The sequence below is a fragment of the Sciurus vulgaris genome, assembly GCF_902686455.1.
Source record: "Sciurus vulgaris genome assembly, chromosome: 4".
In the NCBI taxonomy this organism is placed as follows: domain Eukaryota; kingdom Metazoa; phylum Chordata; class Mammalia; order Rodentia; family Sciuridae; genus Sciurus; species Sciurus vulgaris.
In genome coordinates this window covers 150,324,959-150,338,412 of record NC_136464.1, presented here as the reverse complement: position 1 = coordinate 150,338,412, position 13,454 = coordinate 150,324,959, and the positions used below count along the sequence as shown (strand labels likewise).

Below are 13,454 nucleotides of genomic sequence, written 5' to 3'. Positions count from 1 at the left end.
GTCCCAAAGATTTTGATATGATGTTTCTTTGTTCTCATTTACCTCTAAGAATTTTAAAATTTCCTTCCTAATATCTTCTGTTATCCATTCATCATGTAATAGCATATTGTTTAATCTCCAGGTGTTGGAGTAGCTTCTGTTTTTTACTCTTTCATTTATTTCTAACTTCAATCCATTATGATCTGATAGAATACATGCTAGTGTCTCTATCTTCTTGTATTTGCTTACATTACCTTTGTGGCATAATATATGGTCTATTTTAGAGAAGGATCCATGTGCTGCTGAGAAGAAAGTGTATTCGCTCTTGGTTGGATGGTATATTCTATAAATGTCCAGTTAAGTCTAAATTATTGATTGTGTTATTGAGATCTATGGTTTCTTTGTTCAATTTTTGTTTGGAAGATCTGTCCAGTGGTGAGAGAGGCGTGTTTAAAATCACCTAGTATTATTGTGTTATGGTCTATTTGGTTTCTGAAATTGAGAAGGATTTGTTTGACATACATGGATGAGCCACTGTTTGGGGCATAGATGTTTATGACTGTTATGTCTTGCTGATTTATGGTTCCCTTAAGCAATATGTAATGTCCTTCTTTGTCCCTTCTGACTAACTTTGACTTGAAGTCCACATTATCTGAAATGACGATGGATACCCCAGCTTTTTTGCTGAGTCCATGTGCATGGTATGTTTTCCCCCATCCTTTCACCTTTAGTCTATGGGTATCTCTTTCTATGAGGTGAGTCTCTTGCAGGCAACATATTGTTGGATCTTTCTTGGAAGTAGGATGTGGGCTGATGCAAGGGCAGTTTGGGCCTGTATCTCTGGTTTTACAGTCCTTTTGGGAGAACCTCACACGGCAGGGAGGACTCACCCGGTGGGGAGGTCTCGCTGGTCAGTTCCCCTCCTAGAGGTTCCGTTCAATTCACAACTACCGCCTGGGCTGGGCAGCCTTCTTTTGCAATGTTCCCAGGGACCCGGACCTACCTCCTGGGCCTGGAAGCCTCGCCCTTCACAGACGAATCTCCTTAGGCTGCTTCTCCTCAGAGAAGCTGCCTGCAGTTCTGGAGCCTTCCCTCCGCCCCTCAGTTTGTCTGTGCGGCTCTTCCACCAAGAAGCCGCCTAGGCCCTGGGACCCTGCTCTGCACTTAATCGCCTGGCTATGCGGCCCCTCCTCTGAGCAGCCACCTGGAGCCCCGTACAACTGCTCTGAGTCCCAGAGACCCACCACACACCTTTTCCTCCGGCAGCCACCTGGTGTTCTGTGCAGTCGCTCTAAGTCCAAGTGACTCACCACGCACCTCCTTCTCCACCAGCTGTCACCCAGAGATCTGGTGCATTCGTCACGAGTCCCAGGAACTCACTGAGCACCTCCTCGTCCCGACTGCCACCCGTAGCCCTGGTGCAGTCACTTCGAGCCCAAGCATCTCGCCGTGCTCCTCCTCCTTCTCCAGACAACCCCCCTGTGTTTAGGAGCGCTTGCTCTGAGTCCAAACCACTCACCACGCTGCTCCACCGGATAGCCGCCCGGAGCCCTGGCGCAGCTGCTCCAAGTCCAAGCGACGTGCCGAGCCCGCATTTCTCCTTCTCCTCTGGGCAGCCCCCTGTGTTCAGGGGTGGTCGCTTTCAGTCCAAACAGCTCACCGCGCACCCTCTCCTTTGGGCAGCCTCCCAGAGCCCCAGTGGTTGCTCCGAGTCCCAGCGCTGTGCTGAGCGGCCTCCTCTACGATGCTCCCAGTTGTCCGCGTTCACTGCTCCAGCGGGGGGAGTGGCGTCTCGCCAGCAGCTCTACTTCACAAAGTTCCCTGCGTTTGGGGACTACTGCCCCATCTGGGACGCCTGCCCAATGGGAGACACTCACCTGGCTGCTTTGAGTTGGTCCCAAGTCTCTCAATATCTCCTCTTCTTGAGTCCTGAGTCCACGCTGCTCCTCCGGATAGCCGCCCGGAGCCCTGGCGCAGCTGCTCCAAGTCCAAGCGACGTGCTGAGCCCGTATTTCTCCTTCTCCTCTGTGCAGCCCCCTGTGTTCAGGGGTGGTCGCTTTCAGTACAAACAGCTCACCGCGCACCCTCTCCTTTGGGCAGCCTCCCAGAGCCGGGTTGGGTTGTGCCGAGTCCAAGCGCTGTGCTGAGCAGCCACCTCTCCGATGCTCCCAGTTGTCCGAGTTCACTGCTCCAGCGGGGGGAGGGGTGTCTCGCCGGCAGCTCTACTTCACAAAGTTCCCTGTGTTCAGGGACTACTGCCCCATCCGGGATGCCTCCCCAATGGGAGAGACTCACTTGGCTGCTTTGAGTTGGTCCCAAGTCTCTCAATATCTCCTCTTCTTGAGTCTTGAGTCCTGAGTCCTGGAGCAACACGAAACGCAGCCACCCTCTAGTCCGCCATCTTGAATCCCCTCAAGGGTTCTTGCAGTTCAATGGAATCATTTCCATGTCTTCTGATGGAAGTATTCCTCCATCTGGAATTAAGACCTGGCACTTGTCCTTGTGTTATGGTTTGGATGTGAGGTGTCCCCCAAGAGCTCACATGTGAGACAATGTAAAAAGGTTTTCGCTAATAGCATTTTATAAGCCGTCCCAGACTGGGTATTTTTCTTTTGAGTTTTTACACCATTTAAATAAACTATCATGTAGTTTTCTGCGCCTAATAGCTTCAAAATGCCAATAACATACTTAAAGAGATTGTCCATCAGGTATCTATAGTTAGATTAATCAGTTTCAGGCATAAAACAGGCAGCCAACACAATGACATTTAATCCATTCCCATAATATTCTCCAAAGCTGATACCTTTTTTATAGGGTTCAGTTGCCTTCACATCAGCCCCATGGTGCCGTTCTCCAATCCTAAACATATGTCAGCATCCTCCATCTTATTTCCTCTGCTGCTGTATGCTCAGTGATAGAACCTTTCCTAATTACTTTCGTAGTTTTGGATTTGGAAGATTGTCTTCCCATCCACACTCATTACCGTTCTCTGATGGTGTGTCTAAACCATCTAAGTCAATCTCCCCACTTACATCCAAATCATCTAAACACAGAGCCATTGCTAGGGTCCAGTGTCATGGATGTCTGGAGCCTCTCCCTTTTTTCGAAAACTTTGTCTAGTGAACCAGGCTGACTCTCTGGTTCATTACATCTGGTGTATCTGCTTCAATATCATCATCTTCTGGTACAGGTGTTGGAAAAAATCTTATCTTGTCACTCTTCTTTCAGTTCACACCTTCCATTCTCAGCCTGGATTCTATGTCAACCACTGACTCCTGATAATCCAGAGAGCCAACGTCCCTGGAGGAAGCTTTGGCGCCCTTCATCCTGTTCGCCCCTTCAGTGTGGTCCAGATCTCAGGAGGTGGCCCTGAGAGGAGCCCACTTCTCTAGGTGGGTGGTAGGAACCCCAGCCCAGTTTTCCTGTGGCAGCTGCAGCAGCTGACTGGGATGCGGTCCTGGGAGCCTTTTAATTAAGCCCATTCACGTCATCACTCTACTCTGATGACTTTAAAAATTTTTAAATTTAAAAAAACTTTAAAATACAATCTCTAATCATCTTGATGGTCTTTAAGAACTCCCATTTATATAAAATTTATATATTTATTCAGTTATATATATTTTTATATAATTTCATTTATATAAAAATTCATAAAGTACTGCCATATGCATTATTTAATTTGATCAACATAATAACAGTAGAGGTGGGCAGGGCAAGGATTTTTATCCCCAATTGTATTTATTTATTTGTTTGTTGCAGTACTGAGGACTGAATTCAGGGGTGCTCTACTACTAAGTTGCATCCTCAGCTCTTTTTATTTATTTGTTTATTGGTACTGGGGATTGAATCCAGGGGTGCTTAACCACTGAGTCACATTCCCAGGCTTATTTATATTTTGTTTAGAGATAGGGTCTTGCTAAGTTGCTTAGAGCCATGCTAAGTTGCTGAGTCTGGCTTTGAACTCATGATCCTCCTACCTCAACCTCCCCAGCCACTAGGATTACAGGTGTGTACCACTGTGCCTGGCTTGAAATGAAATATTTGAAACCTATGCTGACCAAGTACAATGGTTCTATTTATTGCCATATAACAAACACATACCCAAACTACATACATACTGATTCCAAAGCACTCAATGAATAAATGATCATTGGAAAGTTGTTAGCTAATGAGTCAGAGGCGGAATTCAATGACAAATAGTTCACAAAGCTGAAAAGCTATGGTATGCATAGTATTTGTAATAATATAGAAATATTGAAAAAGGGTAAAATTATAGCAAAGATATTAAAATAGGTTAGCATAATAGTACAAGGAACTTTACTTCATCTTAATGTATTTCCCACAATACCTAATTTACTCCCTATTTACTTCTAATATTTAATTATAGTTGTACACCACATAATGACAGTTTATGATGGACTACAGAGAGGACAGTGGTTCCATATAAGAGTAGAGCTGAAAAATTCCTATTACCTGGTAAAGGACTGATGAAAGATAGGCAAGAAGGCAGGAAAGTGCAGAAGAAAGGACGAAGTCCCAAGAAAATCCACAGGGAAGGGTTTTAGAAGCTTTTGCAGACCCTGACAAACTCCTTAAAAAATCTGAAGCCAGGCGTAGTGGCGCACACCTGCAATTCCAGCTACCCAGGAGGCTGAAGAGAGAGGTTGGTCAGTTCAGGGCCAGCCTGGGCAACATGGTCACACCCTGTCTCAAAAGAGAAAGAAAAAAGGGTGGGGAGGTAGCTCACTGTAGAGTGCCCCTGGGTTCAATCCCTGAGGGCCAAGGGGAGGGTGAGTTTGCAAACTTGGATCCCAATGCTGAAAGGTTTTCATTAATAGAAAGTTCATGGTGCAATAGCAGATTTACAAAGAAAAAAGAATCAGACCAGGCAAAGCTCCATGGACATACTTCTGGAAACTCCAAGTGAAGAAGACTCTCTGGTAGCTATTCAGGAGGGATTCTAGAAGGCATGACTATCGTAGGAGATGACAGCTCCATCCATGTTACTGACCATGAAGAACTACTGGTGGATAAGATTCGAAGGAGGAAGACTGCGAGGATGGGTGCCCGGAGTAGGCCTAGGCTAATGTGTGTGTTTGTTTCTTAGCTTTAAATTTTTTTAAATTTATTGTTATTAATTTTGAGACAGGATCTCACTAAGTCACCCAGGGGAGGCCTGGAACTTGCAATCCAGCCTCAGTCTCTCATGAAGCTGGGATTACAGGTGTGGGTCGCTGTGTCTGATGCCTGTGTCTTAGTTTTTAACCCCCCCCCCAAAAAAAAAAAAAAAAAAAAAAGAACCAGATATGTGCATGCCTGAGATCTCTGCTGCTTGGGAGGCTGGGGCAGAGGATTGTGTATTTGAGGCCTGCCTGGTAACATAGCAAGAAAATAAGACAAAATAAAATATAAACTTAAAAATAGAAAAAAGCTTATAGGATAAGGATATAAAGAAAAATGTATGACATTACAAAAGTCTGGGTATAGGATTCTTGGTTGGCAACCATGTTCTTTCAGAGCTTGAAATATGTTGTTCCAGGCCCTTCTAGCTTTTAGAGTCTGGGCTGAGACATCTGCTGATATCTGTATTGGTTCCCCCTATATGTAATGTGATGCTTTTCTCTTGCAGCCTTCAAAATCTTACCTTTATTTTGTATGTTAGGCATTTCATTATATTGTGCCTTGGTGTAGATCTCTTGTGATTTTGTGCATTTGGTGTTCTGTAAGCCTCTTGTATTTGATTTTCCATTTCATTCTTCAGATTTGGGAAATTTTCTGGTATTATTTCATTGAATAGGTTGTTCATTCCTTTGGTTTGTATCTCTGTGCCTTCCTTAATTCCAATAATTCTTAAATTTGTTCTTTTCATGATGTCCCATAGTTCTTGAAGGTTTTGTTCATGATTTCTTACCATCTTCTCTGTTTTGTCAACTTTATTTTCAAGATTAAATATTTTGTCTTCATTGTCTGAGGTTCTGTCTTCCAAGTGGTCTAGTCTGTTGGTGATACTGTCCATTGAGTTTTTTAATTTGGTTTATTATTTCCTTCATTTTAAGGATTTCTGTTTGGTTTTTTTTTTGAGAATCTCTATCTCTTTGTTGAAATGATCTTTTGCTTCCTGCAGTTGCTCTTTCAACTGCTTATTGGAGTGATCATTGCCTGCATTTGCTCTCTTATCTCATCCTTTGCTTCACAAATCATTTTAATTATGTATATTCTGAACTCCTTTTCTGACATTTCTTCTACCATACTGTCATTGGGTTCTATTAATATAGAATCTGGGTTTGTTTGGAACATTTTCTTCCCTTGTTTTTTCATGTTGTTCATGTATCTTCCCCTTTAGTGGTGCAGATCTGAGGTATTGCAGTTTTCCCTATATAGGCTTATAGTGACCCTACAGGTTTCCAAAACTTCTTCTTTAAGGGGGAGATCAATATTAGCAGCACCCAGTACAGATAATATGCAGCCCTAAGTCAAATAGCCCCTATGAAGCCATTAGTAATATACACAAATATTAATAAACAGAAAGAAATGAGTTCAATTATCAACAGTGTACCAAACAGATTTGCAATAAGGTCTGTAGTTTCTAATGGAAGACAAAGAGGATGGGGAGGGGTGTAGGATGTAACTGTTAAGTGGGATAAGAAAAGAGTATACAGAAGTTCTAGATCATAGAAAGAGTGAAAGTGTAATCAAAAGAAATTGATTGTTAGCATGAGAAAAGGGAGAAAGAGACTCTGAGGAAACAGGTAAACAAAAGGAAAATAGAGCAAGAAAAATAAAGAAATAAAAACTTAAAAATTTTCAAAAAGGAGAAAAAAAAATCTACACTGTAATAGTCATATACTATTCAAACCTCCCGGTCTTCAGTAGCCTGATGCATGAAAGGTACCTGACAATGAACTTCCAGTCTCCAGCAGGCGTCTCAGGATTGGATTTGCCCCACCTAAAGATGGGAGCTTCTACTTCCAGGATAATCCAGGATGGTCACACTGGCTTCCAAATGTGTTGGCAAATGGAGAACTGCATCTCGGGGTGTGGATGTGGTTGGGCCAGGGGTCTTGGAAGCAGGGTGTGGTCCTACAGGTCCTGGCTTTTGTCTCGAAATGGCAGCAACCACGTGTAACCACATCTGGGTACTGTGACAGTGGACTTCCAGGCAACAGCAGGCAGCTGGCAACCACTGGCAGTCTGCAATCGGTCTGCAGGTGAACAATTAGCAGGTGGACCTCAGGGGGTGGGTGACGAGTAGGTGAAAGGCAGGCGATGGGCAGGCAAGAGGCAGGCAAATGGCCAATGGCAGATGTAGGTGGCAGTCAGTGAGCAATCTGCACTCAAAAAGTAGTCGATATGCTGGCAGACTGCAGGTGATCACAGTGGACAAATGGGGTAAACAGCAGGGGATCCATAAGCAGCAAAGGCTGCCTCACAGAGAAACAGATATCCTCTGCTTAAAATCCGAGTTACTGAGCAATGAGGAATACAACCTCCCTCTAGTTCGCCATCTTGCCTATAAAAGTCTGAAAGTTAAAAAAATTATAAAGCATAAAAGATACAGTAAGCTAAGGTGAATTTATTATTGAAGAAGAAAAAGTCGTTAATACATCTAGTGTAGTTTAATTGCAGGATTTATAAAATCTACAACAGTGTACAGGAACGTCCTTGGCCTTCACATTCACTCACCACTCACTCACTGACTCCCCAGAGCAACTTCCAGTTCTGTGAGCTCCACTCAGAGTCAGTGCCATGCACAGGCATAATATTTTTAAAAAATATTTTATACCAAATTTTTATTGGATCTTTTCTATGCTTAGATATGTTGAGATACATAAACCACCATATAATAATTGTTTGCTGCATTCAGTACAGAGTTTAGCTGGGATCCTATGGCCCCAGGCATGCAGTAGGCTACCTATCATCCAGGTTTGTGTAAGCACACTCCATGTTGTTTGCTTAATACCAATTCACCTAATGGTGCACTTCTCAGAACATAACTCTGTCATTAAGCAACACACAATGGTACTGTGCCAATCCCAAGAAACACTTCAAACCTAGTAAAGTATACATTTCAGAAAGAACTAAACGAATAATACACCTAGAAAGTTTCAGGAAAATTAGAAATAGTCTGCCAGTTTGTCATATGCATTCATGCCAGTGGGCCACAAGAGAGCAAATGGAAGCCATTTATCCTTAGTGAAAGGGTAGTGGGACACAAAATGTCACCACAGGAGAGTTTTACAGGTGCTGTGGCTACTTCTTTATGCATTCATCAAAATGAATCATATTTTGCTGCTTCTTTTATTCCACTTCCTCTAAGCAGTCAAATTGATCTTCTGAATATCATATTTTGAGTTACTGGGATCACTTATATGTATGACTGTCTCTCAATAAATATATTGCTTTGTTGTCTATGTACCAGTAGTCATTGAGATCAATATATTTATTGATAAATCATATATAAACTATATAATTATATTAAATATATGACATATTTAATAAATTATATTAAGTATGTGATTTATATTTAATTTTCAGGATTGGTGGACGATCATTACATACCCAGGATCTATGATTTCATACGTTCCTTTTGTAGAATTGATACACTTTTTTTTCTATTTGGTACCAGGGATTGAATCCAGGGGCACTTAATCACTGAGCCACATCCCCAGCCCTTTTATTTTATTTAGAGACAGGGTCTTGCTAAGTTGCTGAGGTTGACTTTGCATTTGAATTTTTTTAGAAATATAAATATATATTATAATAATATATACTATTAGTATTAATCTACAGATAAGGAAACAGAGTTCTAGAAAGAGAAAATAATTCACCTAAGGTTACACAGTTACTAACAGTAGAACAATTTGCATTTGGACTCTGTTCTCTTAGCCACTAGACTATCTTGTCTTAAAAACAACTCTGAACTGTATTCTACAAATATTTAATGATTACCAGAACATGCCAGTTCTTGTATGTTCAGTAATATTTTTGACAAAGATGAAATTGTTCTACACCTGTCCTGCCAAATACAGGAGTCACTAGCAACGTGAGGCTACTGAGTGCTTGAAATGTGGCTAGTAGCACTGAGAAAATGAATTCTAAATTTCATCTCATGGTAACAAAGTGGAAGTTAAGTAGTCACATGTAGTTCAAGAGCTACACAAATAGCATAGTTCTGAAAGCGAGGGAAACAGGTAAAAATCCAAGGTCCTTGTATTTGTGGAGTTCACATTCTGAGATAGGGGTATTGGAAAGGGAAAGAGATAGACAAGAGCTGTGTAAGTAATAAATTATATAGCATGTAAAGGGCTTCAGAAAATGAAAATGTATCACAGGGTAAGGAGGGGTTGGGATGCATTTTAAAACAGGGTGGTTAGACAAAGCTTAGAACTTCCCCATCCCTGGCTGTTATAACTCAGTCCCAATCACTTTTAATTCCAATCTCCCTCCTCCTCCCCTTTCTCTTAGAAGTTCAGCTCCTCTAGCACAGGGCAGCAAGGGGACAGGGAAAGGCCTTGCTCTGGGTCCATCTGATGCTGGCAGTCTTGATAAGGAGAGATGGTGGTGCAGGGCTTTCTAGGGGTTAGTGAGCAGGTTCACTCAGGCCCACTCCATTGCCGAAAAAGGACCTCCACTATCTTCATACATGGGTACCACCTTCTTTGGCTCCCTGGGCAGCCTGGGGCTGCTCTACTTCCGGTGACCGGCTTCCTCCTTCATATGGCACTGTGGGAACCACCGAGAGCCCCGCTGTGGTCCACCAGGGTACAGTCCCTTCACACCTCCTGGCCACTCCTTTCCCCCCTCAGAAATTCCTCTGCGGGAAATCAGACGTGGTTCTCACCTTTGGGACCCCTGTCTCCAGCTGTCCCCAGACTCCCACCAGGCTCCCCCAAAGCCTCCCTCTGGTGCTTCGCTCTGGTCGGGCAGTAACTGTACTCTGGAGGACTGCAGGTTTGGCAGCTCGACAAACATTCCTGGGGAGAGAGCTAAATGTATCCTCTTTCCTCTTTTGGTGACCCCCTTGTTTTTATGAAGTGGGGGTTAAGTCTGGAAACAGCCCTTCCCTCTCCCTGTCTGGGACACTTTGCCTTTGACTAATGACAAGTACCTATCTAAATTCCTCTCCCAGTACAGGCTGGTATGCAGAGGGACGAGGGAGCAGCAGATTGTGCCACCTTGCATTAGCCCTGGAAGGTGGCGTTATTAGCCGCTTGTGGTGACTTCCTTTAAAATGCCTGGTGTTTAACAGCTCTCCCCCTAAGCTTTGGTCCTTACCATCAGTTTGGGACAAAAGAATCCTACTTAACCCCTGTACACTGTTGGTCTTAAATCACAAGTGTGATTTTTTAACCATATAGTGAATCATCAAAATATAGGTTCGACCCCAGGGTGCAGTAGCAAGCCCTCCTGGTTTGGTTGTCTTGTCTGGTTCATAGAGAAAGGGATTCTCCACAAGGGGACAGAGATACTCTTGAAATCTCCACTGACCAAGTGACCAAAACATGTGATGGAAGGAGAGAGATTTGAGAACCAAAGAGACATAATCGCTTTCAAACTTTCTTACCGAAATTTCTACCATGGAAGATGACGTTCCCAACAGAGAGGAGGCCTGAAGATGGAACACCACACCCAGAGCCCAGGGGAGCTTTGTACCAGGCCAAGTGTCCTCCAGGCTCATCTTGTCCCCTGTAGCCACCTCCTCTTCCCTGTAAAGAGGGTATTAAAATGTCCATCATCAGTTAAGTTTTGTATTTTGAATAACTCCTGTGCTTGTGTACATTGATAAATTTGTTATGCTTTTCTCTAATTAACCTGCCTTTAAAAAATGGGGGTTGTCAGCTATGAGCCTTTATGATGGGCATGAAAGGGGTCCCCTACACGGACATGTAATCTGCTTTCTAAAAATTATTATATTCCTGAGCATTTCCCACATCCTTAATATGCTGCAAGGGACGTTTTTGATGGCCTAACAGATCCTCTTCTTTCTTTTCAGGGCTGGTGGGTAGAATCTCAGGGAAGGTGGGCCTTTCCCACAGTCTCAAGGGGGTAAATAAATAAATGGATTTGGATCTATGAGTGGAATAAAGGGGATAATTTGACAAACAATAGCCTGCTAGCCAAATCTGCCTATCACCTTTCTTAATACCTCATGCCATACAAAATGCTTTTTTATAATCTTAAGTAATTTTTAATAATTTAAATAATTAGAAAAAAAATCAAAAGAAGAATATTGTTTTGTGAGAGGAAAAATTACATGGAATCGAAATTTCAGCATCCAAAGCTGAAGTCTTATTGGAATATAGCCACAGTTAGTCATCTACAGTGTCTACTGCTGCTGTACCTCTATGATGGCAGTGTTGAACAAATGCCACAGAGACTACATCCTCTGGAAAGCCTAAATATTTACTAGCTGGTCCTGTTCTAAACCCAATCATGGTAACTCCATTTTCCTCCCAATGTTTATTTTTGGGAGGAGCATGAGATCCAGTTCCCGGTCAATGAAACACAAAGGAACTCTATCCAGAGAGCTGCTGGGGCAGTTTTTTTCTCTGATGAAAAGGAGATAGGTGAAAGTGCTTCCTTCCTGCTTGAATATTGCACGTGAGTATGTGATGGACAGAGCCGTGGCAGCCATTTTGTAGTTAAAGGGAAAAGCCAAGAGAATCAGGGAGAAACTCACTTAGATATGGCTGAGCTATTAAATCAACCAAACCTGGATCCTCTTCTAGATTTCTTTTTATGTTTAAAATGAATATACTGGTTGGTTGCTGTGGTGACTAGGGAGGTTGAGGCAAGAGGATCACAAGTTCAAGGCCAACCTCAGCATCTTGGGGAGACCCTGTCTTCAAATAAAATTAGAAAGGGCATAGAGGATGTAGCTCAGTGTAGAGCACCCCTGAGCTCATTCCCCAGTACCACAAAAATAAATAAATAAATAAATAAACAAACAAACAAACAAATAAATAAATAAATAAACTGATAGGCATTCTTATAACCAATTATGGTCTAAAGCATATGATATGAGAAAATAATTTTTAAATGATAGCACAGTATTTTACCCTATTGATGATCCATAAGAACTTTAGTTACTTATAGGCATTTTCCCTATTTTTTCTACTATAAATTTTTGTCTTTTTAAAAAAGTACAAACTTTACAAATAAATCTCATGATATATGCATGTCACAGTTGACCTTACCTTCTTTCTTCTTTGATATACCACTGAAAAACTGTCAAGGAAAAAGCAAGCAAGAGACTCCCGCCTCCCCCAGAATGTTCTAACAACTTTTACATTGAGTACAAATTACCCCCTTTATTTGGCAGAAATTCATATCCATGCTTATATATTTCCAATGCAAATTCTACTTCTATCCAGAGAAGAATTGAGGGAGTCTTCAGCAAAGTTGAATGAGCAACCACTTGTGTAATTAAAAGCATTTTTCTTCTTGCTCATTAACTAAAAGTACATTTGAATCAAAATGGTTTGTGTCTTTGATTTTTTTTTTTTTTTTGATGGGATCCTGGGAATTGAACCCATCTCTCTAAGCTACTAAGGCTGACCTTAAACTTGTGATCTTCCTGCCTCAGTCATTGAAGTCACTGGAATTATAGGTGTACCATGCACGTCACCACACCCAGCTTGTGTTTTTGATTTATTTGCAACTTCAGTTTACACACTTTGTGAAACTGTTTCTCCTGTGGTATCATTAACCAGTACATTGTGAAATTCGATTGCACTTGTAGCAAAGGCTCACTTTTCCACGTAGCTAATGTGTCTGTACTCTCACCTGCGTCACACCTGCCACCCATTCAGGACCAGCTGCACTGATGTCCCTGGGTTATGCAACCTCACATTCAGCAAACAGCTTTTTGGAGCAGAGATGCCATTGCACTGCCTTTTTGAACCCAGCTCTAAAATACTATTGGTTTGACCAATGTGTCCAGGGAGTAGTGATCCAGGCCTCTAAAACACTGTTCTCAGGGGCTGGTTCAGTGGTAAAGCACTTGCCCAGCATGAATGAGGCCCTGGGTTCCATTCTCAGCACTGCAAAACAAGACAAAACAAACTATTCTCAGGAGGCCATAGGGTTCCTATGGAAGTTACCCGTAGGGTTCCGAGGAAGTTACCCTTAGAACAAAGTTTGCATAGGCACTTTCCTGATTTAGTGTTGACTGGAATGATTTTCTAATCAGTTCTCTGAGCTCCTGGGGAACGTTAGGCATTTTACCATGTATATATTTCTCTATCTCCTCCCCCCTTTTTTTGGCGCGGTGCTGGGGATTGAACCCAGAGCCTTGTGCTTGTGAGGCAAGCACTCTACCAACTGAGTTAAATCCCCAGCCCTGTTTCTCTATTCTTAAAGAGGGCAGAAAGAGCTCATTTTGGGAGGAATTCTAAGCCGATGAGATTTTTATAAAATATTAAGGGAAGAGATCTATTCCAGGAAGAAGAACTTCTAGTTCCTGCAGCCCCCTT

The 13,454-nt window shown here is 42.5% G+C and overlaps 1 protein-coding gene and 1 pseudogene across 2 annotated transcripts in view; both read right to left on the bottom strand.

Moving 5' to 3' along the window:
- Nucleotides 1-13,454, bottom strand: part of VPS36 (vacuolar protein sorting 36 homolog) — a 320,991-nt gene that overhangs the window by 41,190 nt on the left and 266,347 nt on the right. The gene's annotated exons all lie outside the window — the stretch shown is intronic.
- On the bottom strand, nt 2,549-3,179 carry LOC306660296 (BCL2/adenovirus E1B 19 kDa protein-interacting protein 2-like; annotated as a pseudogene). Its single transcript has one exon. The product of its transcript is annotated as a BCL2/adenovirus E1B 19 kDa protein-interacting protein 2-like (transcript).